General features: G+C 39.3%; 1 long non-coding RNA gene across 1 annotated transcript in view; it reads right to left on the bottom strand.

Annotated features, from left to right (window-relative positions):
- LOC141923679 (uncharacterized) overlaps positions 1–13,267 on the bottom strand; it is a 31,648-nt gene extending 18,381 nt beyond the window's left edge. The window contains exons 1-2 of the long non-coding RNA XR_012623378.1: positions 13,190–13,267; positions 12,809–13,018 (exon numbers count right to left, since the gene is read on the bottom strand). This is a non-coding gene — a long non-coding RNA (uncharacterized LOC141923679). The remainder of the gene's footprint in view (positions 1–12,808; positions 13,019–13,189) is intronic.
- Positions 13,268–15,851: the final 2,584 nt, after the last annotated feature.

Raw genomic sequence — 15,851 nt, 5'->3', positions numbered from 1 at the left:
GCAAACATGAGGCTGACCATTCTCTAGAAGGTTTGTAAAAGCAGATGAAGGACTTTGGTTTGAACTGTTTATTTCTTTTGTAGACTTTTGGGTTTTACGTAATTTACAGTAAAACACTAAGCAAAACAGAGTCCTGGATGGAATCCCTACAAGAAGAAACTGGAAAATAGTGCTTTTGAGCCAAACATAACTTTGCTCTGGTGCATTCAAAGCCTGCACACAGGTAGGTCTTTTACTTGGGATTCCTTTGTAGAAATGGAAGCAAAGTCCCGAGTCTACACACTCCGGAGTGTTGCCTTTTTCCAGCTTCCCTTATTTTTTAGCTTTGGCTTGTATCTTCAAGGCTGATATATACAGCATCATGGAGTGATTCCTCTGGGTATTTGAAAGTGGAGGAGCTAACTGTGTAGGTAGGTTGGTAGTAGATAGGTAGATAGGTCGACACAGTCGTCAAGATGTGCTTGAAAAAATAGGGAAGGAAAAGAGTAAAAACAGCCCAGGACACTTGTCTCAGAGACATACCATGGTTGTAAACCATTCAGTTTCCAGTAAATGTAGATCTCTGCCAAGTGTCTGCTTAAATGTTTGGTCCCATAATCTAAGCCTATCTTGAAAAGAGTTAGCTGTTAGTAAAACTTTCTATCATCCAACTGTCTTGTTCCTTCTAGTCTTTTCTTTTGCTGCTCCAGTCAAAGTTGTTTTTCATTTAAATGTGGTAAACATAACAAGCCCTTTCATGAAATGTTAGAGGTCAAGTACACTCCCCATTTTATTTAGTATATATTTCTTTACTTCATTTAAAAGAACAATAGCAAAACCGCAAACTGAAACCAAATATCATCAAGCACTGAAAACAAAAAGATGCTTATGGGATTGGAGTGCTGGAAAAAACCCAAACATTTTATTTCCCAAAGCATTCAGAAAAGCACATTTGATCTTCTTATTTCATTCTTTGGTGACTGACATTTCAGCCACCCATCCTGGGTTTAATTATGTGTGGTCCTACCAGCAAATCTGTCTGTTCCTGATTGTACTGCTTACCTACGGTGTGATATGGATTAAAGCACATAGCCTTGTGATGCCTAAAGACACCTGAATTTAAAATGGCTGCAGAGGTGTATTTAAGAATATAGCTTGATGTCAAAAGGCTTACACATAAACAGTCTCCTTCTACTCATAGTACCCAAGTGGGAAATGGAGTGAATCCACTTTGTCTCAATTGTAATTTTTTGGGTTTGGTGAAGATGCAAGGTATGCTCTGGGATTGTCCAAAACAAATTACTCTGTATCCACCCTTAGACGCTGGAGCAAGAGCTGCCTGGACTATGAGTACCACTTCTGTGTGTTCTCCATCAGAGGAGTCCTCACTCCTACTGCACATAGAAGGCAGAAGACACCCCCAGTGGCACCAAGCTCCTTAGAGTATCACAGTTACTCTGCTCACTCTTTCATGTTTCCTCTCTCCTCAATGCTTGAGCTCAGACCTGCACTTTGACTAAGTACTTTATTGGGAATTGCTTTGCCTTAACCTTCCTCATTTCCAGACTGTAAATATAATTTTTGGGTGTCTGCTCAATATTTCTATAATCTCACACTTCCAACCATTTCTTTTAAACAATAATTCTAAATAAAATAAAAAATACAGACCCAAGGAGGTGGAAATAAAGAGAAATCCAACCTCCTACACCACTAATTCCTGTTCTTTTCTAGCTTCGTACTTCATAAGATCTCTCTCATGTATGGACTCTGTGTTCTGTCTTGAGTTCTGTCCACTCTAAGTCTAAATATGGCATATTTATTTGCTTGAATTTTGTCATGCTTATATTTTTGGTAATATTTTTAAATTTCATTTTTATCGTTTTGCAGCCCCTAGTTCTGGAATGTCCTTTAGAACTATTTCTGTGTGAGGGACTGCTGGACTGTGCTGTTCTCTCATATCACAAGCCTCTAGCACACATAGCTACTCCAAAAATCAATAAAACAAATAAACAAGATGAAAGAGTTTTCGCTATCATAACTGTTAATTAGCATGTTTCACCTTGTTTGATGTTCTATAGTTTTAATCTGTGATGATTTATATGCATTCCTATACTTTATATATTCAAGACAGGGACGTTTATGAGTTTGTGCCATCTTGTACTTTTAAATAAAAAGACATCAATTCATAAACTTCCATATTTCAAATGTTAAAATACCTTCATTAAAAAAAATACACAGAAGGATATCTTTAAAAAATAGAAGCATTTTAATTATCCAGTATGGTCCTCTATAATTAGCCCTACAGGTAGTGGGAAGATTAAAAGGAAGATATTAAATCTAAGTCAGTTTCAGTAATTTGCTGTGTGAACATGTATGTTATATCCACGGAATCACAAATTGTCCAAACTTTTTGAGTTAATGATGAGGTGGAATTATTCAGCATCATGAGTCATAACTGAACTATTTCTGTGTCCTTGCTCAGGTACTGTGTGGTGTGCACCACTGGAGGAAGGAGCTTTAAATTTCTCTTGGAGGGGTAAGCTTAAATAACCGGGAAAGATGAACTGCGTCTGGATAAGTCACAGTGGAGAGATACTAGAGAGTATCAGGAATAGCAAGCCCCTCAGAGAAGAAATAACAGAGAAGGGTTTGTCTGGCCTAGTAAAACAAAGCAGAGAGGGATTGTAATTACTGACTAGAAATATGAAAGGAGCTAGAAGGCCTGTAGGGGAAGAAGAGGTATCTGAGCAAAGACACTGAAAATTAAATTAATTTTAAGAGGCACTGAGGACACTGAAGCTACATCGTTAAAGCATACTTTTAATCATTCAAGCACTTTAGTTTTTAACGCTCCTTCCAGTAAAGAAAAGTAGCTATGAAAAGTGAATTATTTTTGAGCTGGACCATGTTCAATTTATGTATAGCATTACATGTAACAGAGTTGCTTGCAACAGCAGAGGTCTGGGCTGTTGGGCCAACATTTCTATAGACTCAGGTGTCCTAAAAGCTCATAGCTAATGATGAGAAAAGATGGGGAGTTGAGTGAAGAAGCACCTGAGGAGTCAGATCAGATGCTAACAGACAGCTCCTTCTCTCTTGTACTCAAGTGTTTGAGTACAAGACCTTTTCGTAGATGACTGCTGTGAAGAAAAGGAGGAAAAAGATCCCTCAATCAGCCTGGTAATCACAAATTAAGACCAAGAGCACCAATAGCAGCACCTTAGTATTCTGCTCTAAAAATATCACAGTATGCCACTGTTATTTTCCAGTAGCTTCAGTGCTGCATTCATGGCGAAACAATGTTTGTTTATTTATTACCGGCCAGTTCTTCTGTGTATCAACTCTGAGTGTGCATATGGTCAAGAGGAGAAAGATCCTAGAGTTTGAGTAACCACTAGGAAAAGAAAGACCAAATTATCAAGCAAGGAGGTGCCAACTACTCTCCTAGGATACTGGCACATTCCAGGAGTTATCCTGTAATAAGTACTGAGTCTAGAAAGATGATTTCTCATGGGAAAGGAGTTGCCTGCAAAGAAATGTTGGCAATAACAGCTGAGGCATCTGTCGAATCATTTCCAGAAAGAAGGCGAGAAGGCACACAAAGATTGATTCCAGGGAAAAACAAAGATGAGGAGAAAAAATGGACACTAACACATTTTGTTAATGCTCTAAGAAGTTATATTATTGTTTTTGATAACCTAAGGAAATGAAATGCAATCATATGTGTTAAGAGTTCCTGAATCTCGTAGCCCAACGAAAGCAATGCTGTCACAATTCCATGTGTCCAAGTCCAGCCAGTAGTAAGGCTGAGCAAGTATTCCCATTAGGCACACATGCATACGTATGCATGCTATACATATACATGCACATATACACATATATATTGATGTCTGGCCACACAGATCAACACAGACAGCATCCATGCAAGTGCAAACAGCACCAATGGCCTCATCAACTCAACAACTTAACAGAGATATACTCGGAATTCAATACAGTGAAGAACAAACGGCCCAGGAGATTCCTGGAGTGTGTGGAAGATAACTTCTTGACACAACTGGTGAGTGAGCCAACTAGGGAAAGTGCCCCACTGGACCCGTTGTTTGTGAACAGAGAAGGGCTTGTGGGTGATGGGGTGGTTGGAGGTCATCTTGGGCATAGCAATCATGAAAGGATAAGAGTTTTCACTTCTTGGAGCAGTAAGGATAGGGGTTAACAGAACTGCTACCTTAGATTTCCACAGGGCAGACTTTGGCCTGTTTAAGGGGCTCCTTGACAGAGTCCCTTGGGAGGCAGTCCTGAAGGGAAAAGGAGTCCAGGAAGGCTGAACATTCTTCAAGAAGGAACTCTTAAAGATGCAGGAGCAGGCCATACCCACGTGCAGAAAAGACGAGCAGCAGGGGAAGAAAAGTGGCCTGGCTAAACAAAGAACTTTGGCTGGAACTCAGGAAAAAAAGGAAAGTTTATGAACTTTGGAGGAAGGGGCAGGCAACTCAGGAAGACTACAAGGATATTGTGAGGTTATGCAGGGAGAAAATTAGAAGAGCCAAAGCCCAACTAGAACTTAATCTGGAAACTGCAGTAAAAGACAGTAAAAAATATTTCTATAAATACTTTAACAACAATAGGAGGGCAGAGAATCCCCATCCTTTATTGGATGTGGAGGGAAACATAGTGACAAAGGATGGGGAAAAGGTTGAGGTACTTAATGACAGCTGAATATGAGCCAGCAGTGTGCCCAGGTGGCCAAGAACGCCAATAGCATCCTGGCTTATATCAGAAATACAGTGGTCAGCAGGACTAGGGAAGTGATTGTCCCTCTGTTCTTGACACTGGTGAGGCTGCAACTCAAATACTGTGTTCGGTTTTGGGCCCCTCACTACAAGAAATACATTGAGGTGCTGGAGCACCTCCAAAGAAGGACAACAAAGCTGGTGAACGGTCTAGAGCACAAGTCTTATGAGGAGCAGCTGAGGGAACTGGGCTGTTTAGTCTGGAGAAAAAGAAGCTGAGGGGAGACCTTATCACTTTCTACAACTACCTGACAGGAGGTTGTAGCGAGGCGAGTGTCGGTCTCTTCTCCCAGGTAACGAGTGATAGGATGAGAGGAAATGGCCTCAGGTTGCACCAGGGGAGGTTTAGATTGGATATTAGGAAAAATTTCTTCACTGAAAGGGTTATCAAGTGCTGGAACAGGCTGCCCAATGAAGTGGTTGAGTCACCACCCCTGGAGGTATTTAAAAGTCATGTAGGCATGGTGCTTAGGGACATGGTTTAGTGGTGGGCTTGGCTGTGTTAATGATTGGACTTGATGATCTTAAAGCCTTTTTCCAACCTAAATGATTTTATGATCCTGTTCCCCTCTCTGGCTGATCAGGATGAAAGCCTATTAGTGGAAAATATATACGTGTATCCCTATGGTAATTGAACCTAGACAGTCTATCCTGTAGCTGGTCTCTGGATCCCCAGATTTTCCCACTTACTAGCATCTGGGCAAACAAAGTACTAAGACCTGCAACCCCGCTTCAGCTGTTGGTACTCTGACCTACACACACACACACACACACACACACACACATATACGCAGGCACACTACACATCTCTCCAGTAACTGGCCTCAGACAATCTTTGTTATCCAGTAGCTGGCTCTTGGATCCCCTTTTCCTCCAGCTGCATCATGTACAGACACACATGCAACAAGTTAGCTCTGCTAGCTTGTCCAGACCTAGTAGCTGGCCTCCCAGGAGCTGTCTCTCAGACAGTATCCTGTCACTCCAATAATTGTTCTGACATACACACCCACAATATAGGCACACTCTTCACTTTCTCCAGTTACCAGCACCAGAGACAAATGGGACCCCATGTCTCATGGTGACCTCCCCAGTGGCTGGCACTTAGGCCTCCATACACACACATGCACACAGAATAGAGATCCCTTTCCTCAAGAAAATAGTCAGGAACAGACTTGACTAAGAAGACAGGACAGAGTGTGGTGACCAAGAACAGGGCATGGCCAGACAAGTGTACTGGCCAGCAACCTGTTTACACGTGACAACTGCTTTTATAATCTTTTCTATCTGTCTTCCCACACTAATTTCCAAAGATCCAAAATAACCTTGATCCCTCCTTTTCCCAGAACTTGTTTTCTCCTCATGATAAAAATGTTCTTACTGGCATCCCATGATGTGTCCCATATCCCTTTAATCCCCTCAGTCTGTAAGGTGTCCAGGAAGAACACCTCCCATTGACACATCTGGTGGGTCTCCCATCCAGACGATGGGGACAGTTGTCCCCCTGCAACACCCCTGGGTCAGGGTGCACCATTGGTTCTGTTCAGGTTTTGGGGGTTCTCCAGACATTAGTGTTCTTCTGTGGCCTGCATATCTGTGAGTCTTTGTCTGTGTGCATCTGCTTTTCCCTTCTGCCTTTTCTGCTTCCCTTCCAAACACAAATCTTTTAAATTCAAAGATTAAATCTCACTATATTTTTCAGAGAACCAGAGATTTCAAAAATGCCAAGGCCTGAAACACTGTGTAAAAATGAGGTGTTGGACAGCAGAAAGAGACCCTATTAGGCCTTCACTCAGGGGAAAGATGGAGCATGACTCCAGTCTTTCTTAGCTACAAGAAAATCCACACCAGGGATCAAGCTTAAGATATAAACCTATGGGAAAATGGACTGTGTTAACTTCACTATAAATAGAATGAATTTGAGCAACAGTTAGAGGCTCCTTGACAGATTGGAACATTTTGTGCTGTGAAGTTAGGAGCTCTGGAACCAATATTGCCATAGTAAGAAGCTTTTTTCCTTGCAACTAAAATTAAGAAACATGAACGTAGATAATATGATGAATAGCACACTGACTGGGAACCTCATTGCTTGGGAAGCCTGTGATTACAGCAAGAAAAGAACAAAAGCTGTAACTGGAAATGGGATAAAATAAATGTGTGTGTGTGTGTAATAATAATAAAGTAAATCTAGATAGATCTAGTAAAAATATTGAACACTGAAAAGAGAATTAGTAACTTAGTCTGACAACAAGCTGCATGTGGGCTTCAATGTCACATGATAATAGACCAAATAGCATGTCTTACTTTATTTGAATTCACATAAAGCAGGTATTGCTTTTAAAATGTATATTCTGAGATAGTGAGCCTAATATTTCAGAGTCTCTCTTTCAGTTTGTGTAAAGTTATGCCTCTGTGTATTTCTGTATTCATTGATAAGTATTAAAATGTACTGGTTTAATTTTTGTGCTATCTATGCATTTTCTAATTTGTTCCATTCACACTGTTTGGAAATATTGAAGGGACTAGTACAGAATGGCAATATACTGGGTTCTTGTTAAGCTATGATTTTCCCCGAAGAAGCAAGATTTGCCACAGCAAGCAGGATTACAGTAACAGAGGCATTTAGAATTGAATTCAGGAAGGGTGTGTACAGGTATGCTTTTATGATTTTAATTTCAATGGGACAAGTTCATGTGCAGGATTATATTGGATTCAAAACAGTACTTGCATATCCTCATATTTCAGTGTTACAAAACCCCCGCAGATCATTTCCTACCACACAGCTCTGATAAAAACAGCTAAATATGGTTGGAATGTAACAGATGAAAAGAGTTGTTTTTAAAGGCTGCTTGCTATAGGTTAAGTGGCAGAACAGCAGTTTTTCATTTATTCCTTTGTAGATCTGCAGTGAAGAATTCCAGGGAAGGATATAGATTTAGCAACAAACAGATGAAGTGGTTGGGACGTCTTGGTCTAATGATATTTTGCATTATTTTTGTTTAAAATGGAGGAGTTTATGCCAGATCCTTATCCAAACATTTACTCATTTAAGCAGTTTCCACAGTAATTGACCATTGCAAACACCCAGAGTCTTATAGGGCTGGCATAATGGGCCTGCTCTTTATTTACAAAAATAAATCACAATTTAAATGTCACTTTGCAGTTCCATGCAGGGAACTGATAGCCAGCTGGAGAATGTTAACAATATGGTAGTTTACTTTTTTTTTTTTTTTTTTTTCATATAGTGGCCTTGAAATTTGTTTTCAAGGCTGACCAAAACCCCAAGACAACATAACAGCATCAAGACGGGTGAGCACAAGCCAATACTTTGGGTCCTCATTGTTGGAAGATGGCTTTTGGTGAACTGTACATCACAGAACTCTTCAAATTGCATACACACATACACAGATGCTATATAGGTGCATATCTTTCCAATGTAAGGTTATTTCCTGCTGTTAAATTCCTGAAGCTATATAAGCATCTTCCCCAAAGCTGGCAACAGGCACCAGCTAGAGCTGCCTGGAAGACAAGGATTTCCATTTTTATTCACATCTTAGAAGCTTCAGTGTTTGTTTTGTCCTGCTGATTTTGGAAGAAAAAGCACATTGGAATAAAAATTGCACTGGAAAAAAGTCTTCCCCTCTTAGGAGAAATAAGAAAGACCAGCCCTATCATTTCAATACGTATTGAGGGACAGACAGCACAACTATGCCATTGAGGGACATTAAGGTTCAGACCCCTGCTTTGTCTCCTTTGGCCACCTGGATCACTGTTGCAGCCTCTGGGGTACAAAATCACCCTGTTGTCCTCATTAATAGACTTTAAATTATTTATATACTAGCAAAACTAATGCCAACCAAAACAAACAGCCTTTGCTGAATCCGTGAACCCTACATTTGTGCATGTAAAATAAGACAAACTTATCCAGTGTACTAAAAGCTAGTAAAAAAAAATAGGTCTTTCGCACCAAGATGAACCTTTCAACAACAGATAAATTTCAACACCCATTATTGACAGAATATTTTTCAGTTAATAATAGTTCTATTTCTGAGCTGACAGAGATGATTTTGTAAGGAAGCACATCTTTCAAATGTGCATCTGGAAAACAGACTTTTGTTATTCTATTAGATACTAAAGCACACTGACCTGATATAGATACTGGTTTTACAGCTCATTACAATCTTGTCACCCACATGGTGAGCTCTCTCTGTGTCAGATAGATAGCAAAATAACCCTCTCCTCCAAAGAATTTAACTATTCTTTTTCATCTCATTTCAAATAAATTATCAGTCCAAATGGAATAATTTAAAATTATTTTAAAATCTATGTTTAGCTTTAAGTTTCATGCTTTGACAGACCTAGTTGTATGAATTTTTCTTCGGTAGCTTGTTTCTCTTTTCCAGCTACGTCTGATGAACTAAGAAGGTACTATATTTCCCTATTTCATTTGCTTTTGTTTCTCCACAGAGTATTAGTTACAACATTCCTACTATTCTTCAATTTGTGTTCTTCAAGTTTAATTTCAATTTTTGTTTGTTAGCCATGAAGGTGAAATCTAAGTGTTTGAAGCAGATTATGCTGTATCATCCTCCTGAAAGGGTCTTGCAAAGCTTTTCCATTGCTGTTAGTAGTTGCTATTACATTTAAGATAACAGAAAATGCCAGGTAACCTGTCTTCTATGTAATTCTTGTGTACTTGGCTAGCTAAAATGGTCCAAAAAATCAAATTAAAGCCATCTGGCCATTCTGCTGCTGCTCCAAAGATACTGTTCTCAGCTGTGCTTCTCCTCTCAGTGCATGTGACATGCTATTGCTCAGAAGGCATCCAGTCAACACCCTGTTTTGACACTTACAGAGACAAAGGGACATCTGCAAGACAGGCTGGAAATAGTAGGTCTGTGGATTTTAGAGAGGTGAATGAGAAGGGATGCACCAGAAAGGGCTGGCATAAGGAATGCAAAGGGTGTAGTTTTGTTAATTTTGACCTATAATTCAGGAGCAGAAGGAAAGCAGTAAAATTAAAAGTCAGAAATTTAAAACTGATAAAAAGGAAGGGATATTTATTCCAAAGACCAATTCAGCTGCCTTTTAACTACCTATTTTTCACAGCTAAAAGGAGTAAAAAACAGTAACAGAACACTACATTCTTTTCATGTTAGAAAGTGTAACTGAATGTACCCCAGAAGCAGCTATCTTGAGTAAAAATGTATCAGACTTAATAAAGCTACTTTAAAGATTACTAAAGCTTATTAAGCCAGTTATTAATAGAATCATTCAATTTTTAAAATTATAATGAATATGCATTTAAAAATAGATATTGCACAGTTTATCATTATTATGAAGGGATAACGCTAAATCTAATATAGCCTTTAAAGTCACTTGTTTCTGGACATGAAATGTTCAGAATAATGAACAGTCAGGATAAAAATCAGTCAAGATAATGATGGGTTGCATGCACTTATGTGCATGTAAGTGGAAGTACTGTGTGTGAGGAAACAGAGGATTAGGCCCCATTCACTTTAAAAATATTTTAAAAGATTAAAAATTATTATTTTAAACAATGGTAGAAAAGTGACTTTCTAGTGTAATTGAGATAAAAAAGTAGGCTGCCATGGAACAGAGATTAAAAAGTAGGCTGTCATTAGACCTCTAAGAGGTCATCCTGTCTATTCTCCTACCCTAGGCAGGGTTACATATAAGCAAACTTGAGTCTCATAACTCACCTGGCAAATGTTTGTCTAAATTGCTCTTTAAATCTCCAGTGAAAGACTCCATAGCTTCCTGAAACAAGCTAATCCGGCACTTCACTATCTTGACATTAAAAAGCTTCTTTTGCTAATGCCCACCCTAATTCTGTTGAGGCAATTCAAACACATCATGTTTTGTCCTGTTCATAGTGGCTATTATCACGTCTCTCCACATTCTTCCCTTCCCTAGACTAAACAAACCCAACTCTTTCAATCTTTTCTCACAAGTCATGTTTTTTGGACCTCGAATAATTCTTGTTGATCACCTCTGAATTCTTGCCAATTGGTACAGACATTTCTCGAACTGTTATCTGCCCTTAGCTGGACACAGTACCCTAGACAAGACTTTATTCATATGGCAAAATATTGCTTCCCATACCTTATATAGCACACCCCCACTTATACATTACAAGGATTCTTTTTTTTGCAGCAGGATAAATCTGCTGACTCGCATTCAAACTCCCTTTTGTTGGTCTGCCACCTACTCAGATTTTCCACACCTTGTATTTGTCCTCTTGACTGTTCCTATCAAGGTACAGCACTTATTTATCCTCATATTTTTCTTCTTATTGGGGCATTTCTTTGAACACTTGAATTGAAAAAAAAGAGCAATTTCTGAGTTCAAAAGATGAGATGCTTCCTCCAAAAAAGGAATTGTACATAGGTTAATAACGATGAAAACACAGGTAAAAAAAAGTTGCCATATAGAATTAGATGCATTTTCACTACTCCACATTTATCATTAACACAGTCTCTAATCTCTTATTATAAATGGTGACAGTAAAGTGACCTCTGGTACAAATTGCTTCATTCTGGCAACATTTGAGTTTTGACTTAATAAAAGGAATCAATAACTTCTTACTTGTCGTTTGTAAATAAAAAGAAAAAAATATGTGATCATTAACCAAACGAATGAATGGAAGGACTTCAGAGAAAGGTGAACAAATGTGTGGGTTTTGCAGGCTTGCCTAGAAAATTCAGGAAAACAACTGCATTTTTTTTTCACTTCCTGTTGACTTTTTGGAATAAAAGTTTTCATTCTCTTCAAATGAAAGAATAAGTCTGTATCTACCAAGATTTACTTCAGTCACAAGTCTTTCCTAGGAACATGAACCGTTCCATGATCAGCAGAATGCCTGAAGCCTGATTCCCTTGAGCTCCAGGTTTTGTAGTTGAACTCTCCTCTGAACAACAAATTCTGGCCAAAGCTTTTTTCATGACTAGAGCATTAACATTGCCTTGCTCCTCTGTTGCCACTCTGATTTCTGATTATACTTGAGCTTCTGGTTTTCTCTCAGTAAAGACTGCTTTGGACCTTCTTCTGTCCCAGACACTAATTTATTGAGATTTGCAGTTCAGTGTCTCTGAAAACTGAAGATATCTGTCAGATCTAGCTGAAAATGGAAAAGGGTTTCAAGATTATGAAAATAGAGGACAATAACAGACATCAAAACTGGTTGTTAACACCAATCTGATTTCCATAGGCAATCAAGCTAGAAAGCCTGCTGCTGTCTAAGCACTATCACATGTCTTTCTACAAAATACAAACTGCTTTGTCCAGGCTTTCAAGAAATAAATGGGACCAAAAGAAGGTCTTGCTGTAAAAGAAACTGTCTGAGGATCTGGGTGTGAGACGAAACCAAGGAAAAGGCTCCTGTTGGCCAGAGAGAGTTTGGATAAAACTCATATGAACAGTGAGACAAGGGGCAAAATGAAAACTGAAATTTCATGCTTAATTGCAGCTGGCATCAGTAAAATCCCCCTCCTAATTCACTCTGCAGCAACAGCAAAGACATTATAATGACAGTATGATTTAAATGCCAGTGATAATAACACAGGAGAACAGACACGTTAGAATTTGAGCTGGACAAAGCTTTTAGATATTCCATTTTAAATAATTTCTACATTTCTGTCACTTTCCCCTCTTCATTTAGAGATACTGGGAACTCTCAGGTGTCAAAAGCAAACTGTGAAAAAAATGAGGAAAATGTTATGAAAATTTGTGAGATCTCAGCCTAAATGTTTTCTGTGGTCATGTATCTGAAAAGTGAAACAATAGCCTGCTTGTCAGTTTTCAGTTATGATGCATTTTCTTTTTCAAAAAGTAAACAAAATCCAGTCCTCCTCTCCTCCCTTACAAACCAAAGAACTGACGGGGTCACAATCACATATATTTCCACTTAAATATTTATTTCTGAGGAAAAGGATTTTTAAAAGAGAGAGAAAGGAAACAAACTAGCAAAAGTATCTCTGATCTGTTTTGAACTTGATCATTAAATTGATAATTTTTCCTACCTTCTTGCTTTTCCAAGGTCCCTTCTGTCTTTCCTTCGGAAATTCCTTGCATTGTTTCAACAGCAGTTCCTAGTTCATTAATTCAGGCTTAGGCATCCAGTTCTTTTAAAATGGGGTTCCCTCAATCATTTTCTGGTCATGCAAGTAACCTTCTTCTCAAATAGTATTTTTTTTTTCTCTCAAAAGCAAATCCACCAGTATTATATTTCCCTATCAGAGAACAAATATATGAATTACAAATTCTTCCTTCTTCCCTCCCCACAACAGCCCATTGATTTCATGCACACTTTCCCAGAAAATCCAGCAGCTTCACATTCTCCCTGCCCCCAAATCCTTCAGGTTTCCCATTCCCACAGTCTACTCCAGCCCTTCTGAACGCACCCTGCTTCTTATTCCCAAGGACTCAATAAACAGCCCAGAAGCGGGGTGTCTTCTCTGGCAGCTCTTCCATATAACAGCACCAGCATGACAGTGGCAGCAGATGGGCTGCCTTGAAGCCTCTGCTAACAGCACGACGTGACAAACCAGTCTTCCTGTGGGGCTCTAATTTTTGGCTGGTTGGCAGGCTAGGAAGTGGGAGAATACGACCTCTCTCACTTCTGTACATAAGGCAGGAAACAAAAGCCTTTCCCTCCCTCACTGATTTCAGAGAGAGACAGGCTTAAGACCTTCACATTGTGCAGACAACATAGACTGCCCCATTCTCCTTTACTGAGCTGGAGAAGGTAAATACTTCCCACTGCTACATCACCTGCCTTCCCATGGCATGCTGGAAAGGTGATTCCTGCTGTATACACCTGCCTCTCTTGCTTCCAAACCACAGAAGAAGGACAGATTGCTGTTCCCTTGCCCCAGCAATGGACAAAGTATTGTGTGTGTGTGTGTGTGTGTGTGTGTGTGTGTGTGTGTGTGTGTGTGTGTGTGTGTGTGTGTGTGTGTAGGGTGAAGCTCCTCAAACCTTTTGGAGATACTTTTTGAAAATAATAGTAACTTCTGTGATGATACAGCAACTGTAAGTAATTAGTGATTTTCCAGGTATTCTATCTCTTTAGCTTGTTTGCTTATTGGATTTATTAGGTTCAGCCCTCTAAACATGAGTGTTTTCATTACTGATGTTATTATATGGAAATCAGTCCAAGCAAGTTCACCCAAATCAAAGAGCATAGATGTTAGGAAATTTGACTGCAAAAATCAAGGTTATTATAACGAAAGAGAAGTTTTTTCATTTACCCACATGGCAGAAACAAGATGAAGATCATTATTTGCAGTGTTACTTTAGGAAACAACTCCCAAAAGTTGTCCTTTAATATCTTTTAAAATTAATTAAATTACTTCTTATTTGATCATCCAAATATGGCATATGGAACTCCATAATAAAACCCAGGCTGCTGTATTCTGTTAATAAACCTAACTTAATTAACATTTTCATCACAGTAACACTAAATACTTACAACATGAAAAATTATTTTACTTGGAGTAATACCCTAAAATAAAAATAACTGATTTCTCACAATAGCTGATCTATTACAACTAATAACTTGCCCTCTTCTTTCTCTGCTTTGGAAACACACTCCAGTTCTGATAAACTGACAGACCATAATATAGTTACAAGCTAATCCTTGCGGACTGAAAACTCCTGAGATTTCTTGTTTCCCTCGCCCTTGGCAAGAATTAAAGGCTTCCTCTTTCACACGGCAAGTCTCCTTTTCCCACATATTTGCTGTCAGATCTGCGTTTCACTAGGCCTTTTACCTTACAAATCCAAATTCTGGGGTATTTTTTTGACTGAAATCCCTATGTACAGGCAATAGGAGTAGTAAAAATACACATACTCTTCCTCCTCCTGACCTCCTCTTTCAAGGCACTTGGCTCTCCAATGTCCACAGGTAGTTGGTTCCTTTCCTTGCAGCCAGTACCATACAGAAGAGAACTAACAGCCTTATGTTTATAAGTTCATATGTACCTTGCATATGTATAGGAAAAACACTGTGATTCCTGTCAGATTGCTCATCTGTGTCACCTCTTCCTCCACGGACCATTTACCTCAATTGCTTCCTTGCTGCTATCCCAAGGGAAAACAAACAGCGAAGAGGAGGAGGCAGCACAGATGTGGAAAAATGTGGAGTGGGAGGTGTTCTGCTTCGATGGAGGAAATACAGGAAAACCAGCATTATTCCTAGTTTTACGTTACTTCATAGCTGATAGAAACCCCCTTGGTTCCTCAGTTGACACCTTCTTGCATCAGTGAGGCTTAAAACTGTAACAGTCCACCTTCCACATGAAATCCATCTGCAAACATTAGTGTTTCTGCATGAACATAGCTCAACACTTTACTTATAATAGTTCCCATCCTTTTCACTTGGAAAAATATGCTCATGTGTTACCACTCCCACAGCACATTCATAATTCTCCAACTGCAACCTTTAAGAATCCGATTACGTACAGATCTATATAGCTGCATTATATGTAGATTCAAAACTCCTCTATAAAATTGATCACAGTGTTTGTAATGGGCTTGCAACAGTTTCTGTCAAATTAGTCATATACTGACCTTTATGGTGTGAAATGTACAGTAATTATTTGTTCCATTGCCCATCACTCTTAGCTTTGGTGAGATGAAGCTGGATAGAAGTAGGAAGCTTGCACCTTCTGCAGCTAACCTACAGAGAGAAAGAAGAGTCCTTCCAAAGCAGTTCTATGAATGGGAGTCTGTACAGATGTCAGAAGGGGTGTCAAAGTGACACTTCAGGTAGGAAATGTTACCCTAGCTGACACTAAATGCCAGTCCTAGTGTGGAACCAGCCTTGCCTTGAGACTTTTTTCCAGGCTGCTACTCACCTCTTCAGTAATACTTTTGAAGAAGCTTGACCTGATGTTGAGACTGCACTTCTTTCAGAACGGGCCGTCACGTCCAAACTCACAGTGGATTTTGCTGTAAGAAATTGCATTGTGTCCCGCCTGCTGCATTAAGACCCTCACAGCCAGCCTTAGAGCACCTCAAACCTCCATCTGGCTGCTCTGCCACAGCAGAGCTGCACTGTGG

The sequence above is a fragment of the Strix aluco genome, chromosome 5, assembly GCF_031877795.1.
Source record: "Strix aluco isolate bStrAlu1 chromosome 5, bStrAlu1.hap1, whole genome shotgun sequence".
Lineage (NCBI taxonomy): Eukaryota > Metazoa > Chordata > Aves > Strigiformes > Strigidae > Strix > Strix aluco.
Note: the sequence above shows the minus strand (reverse complement) of the source record. Positions and strands in the feature narration are given on the sequence as shown.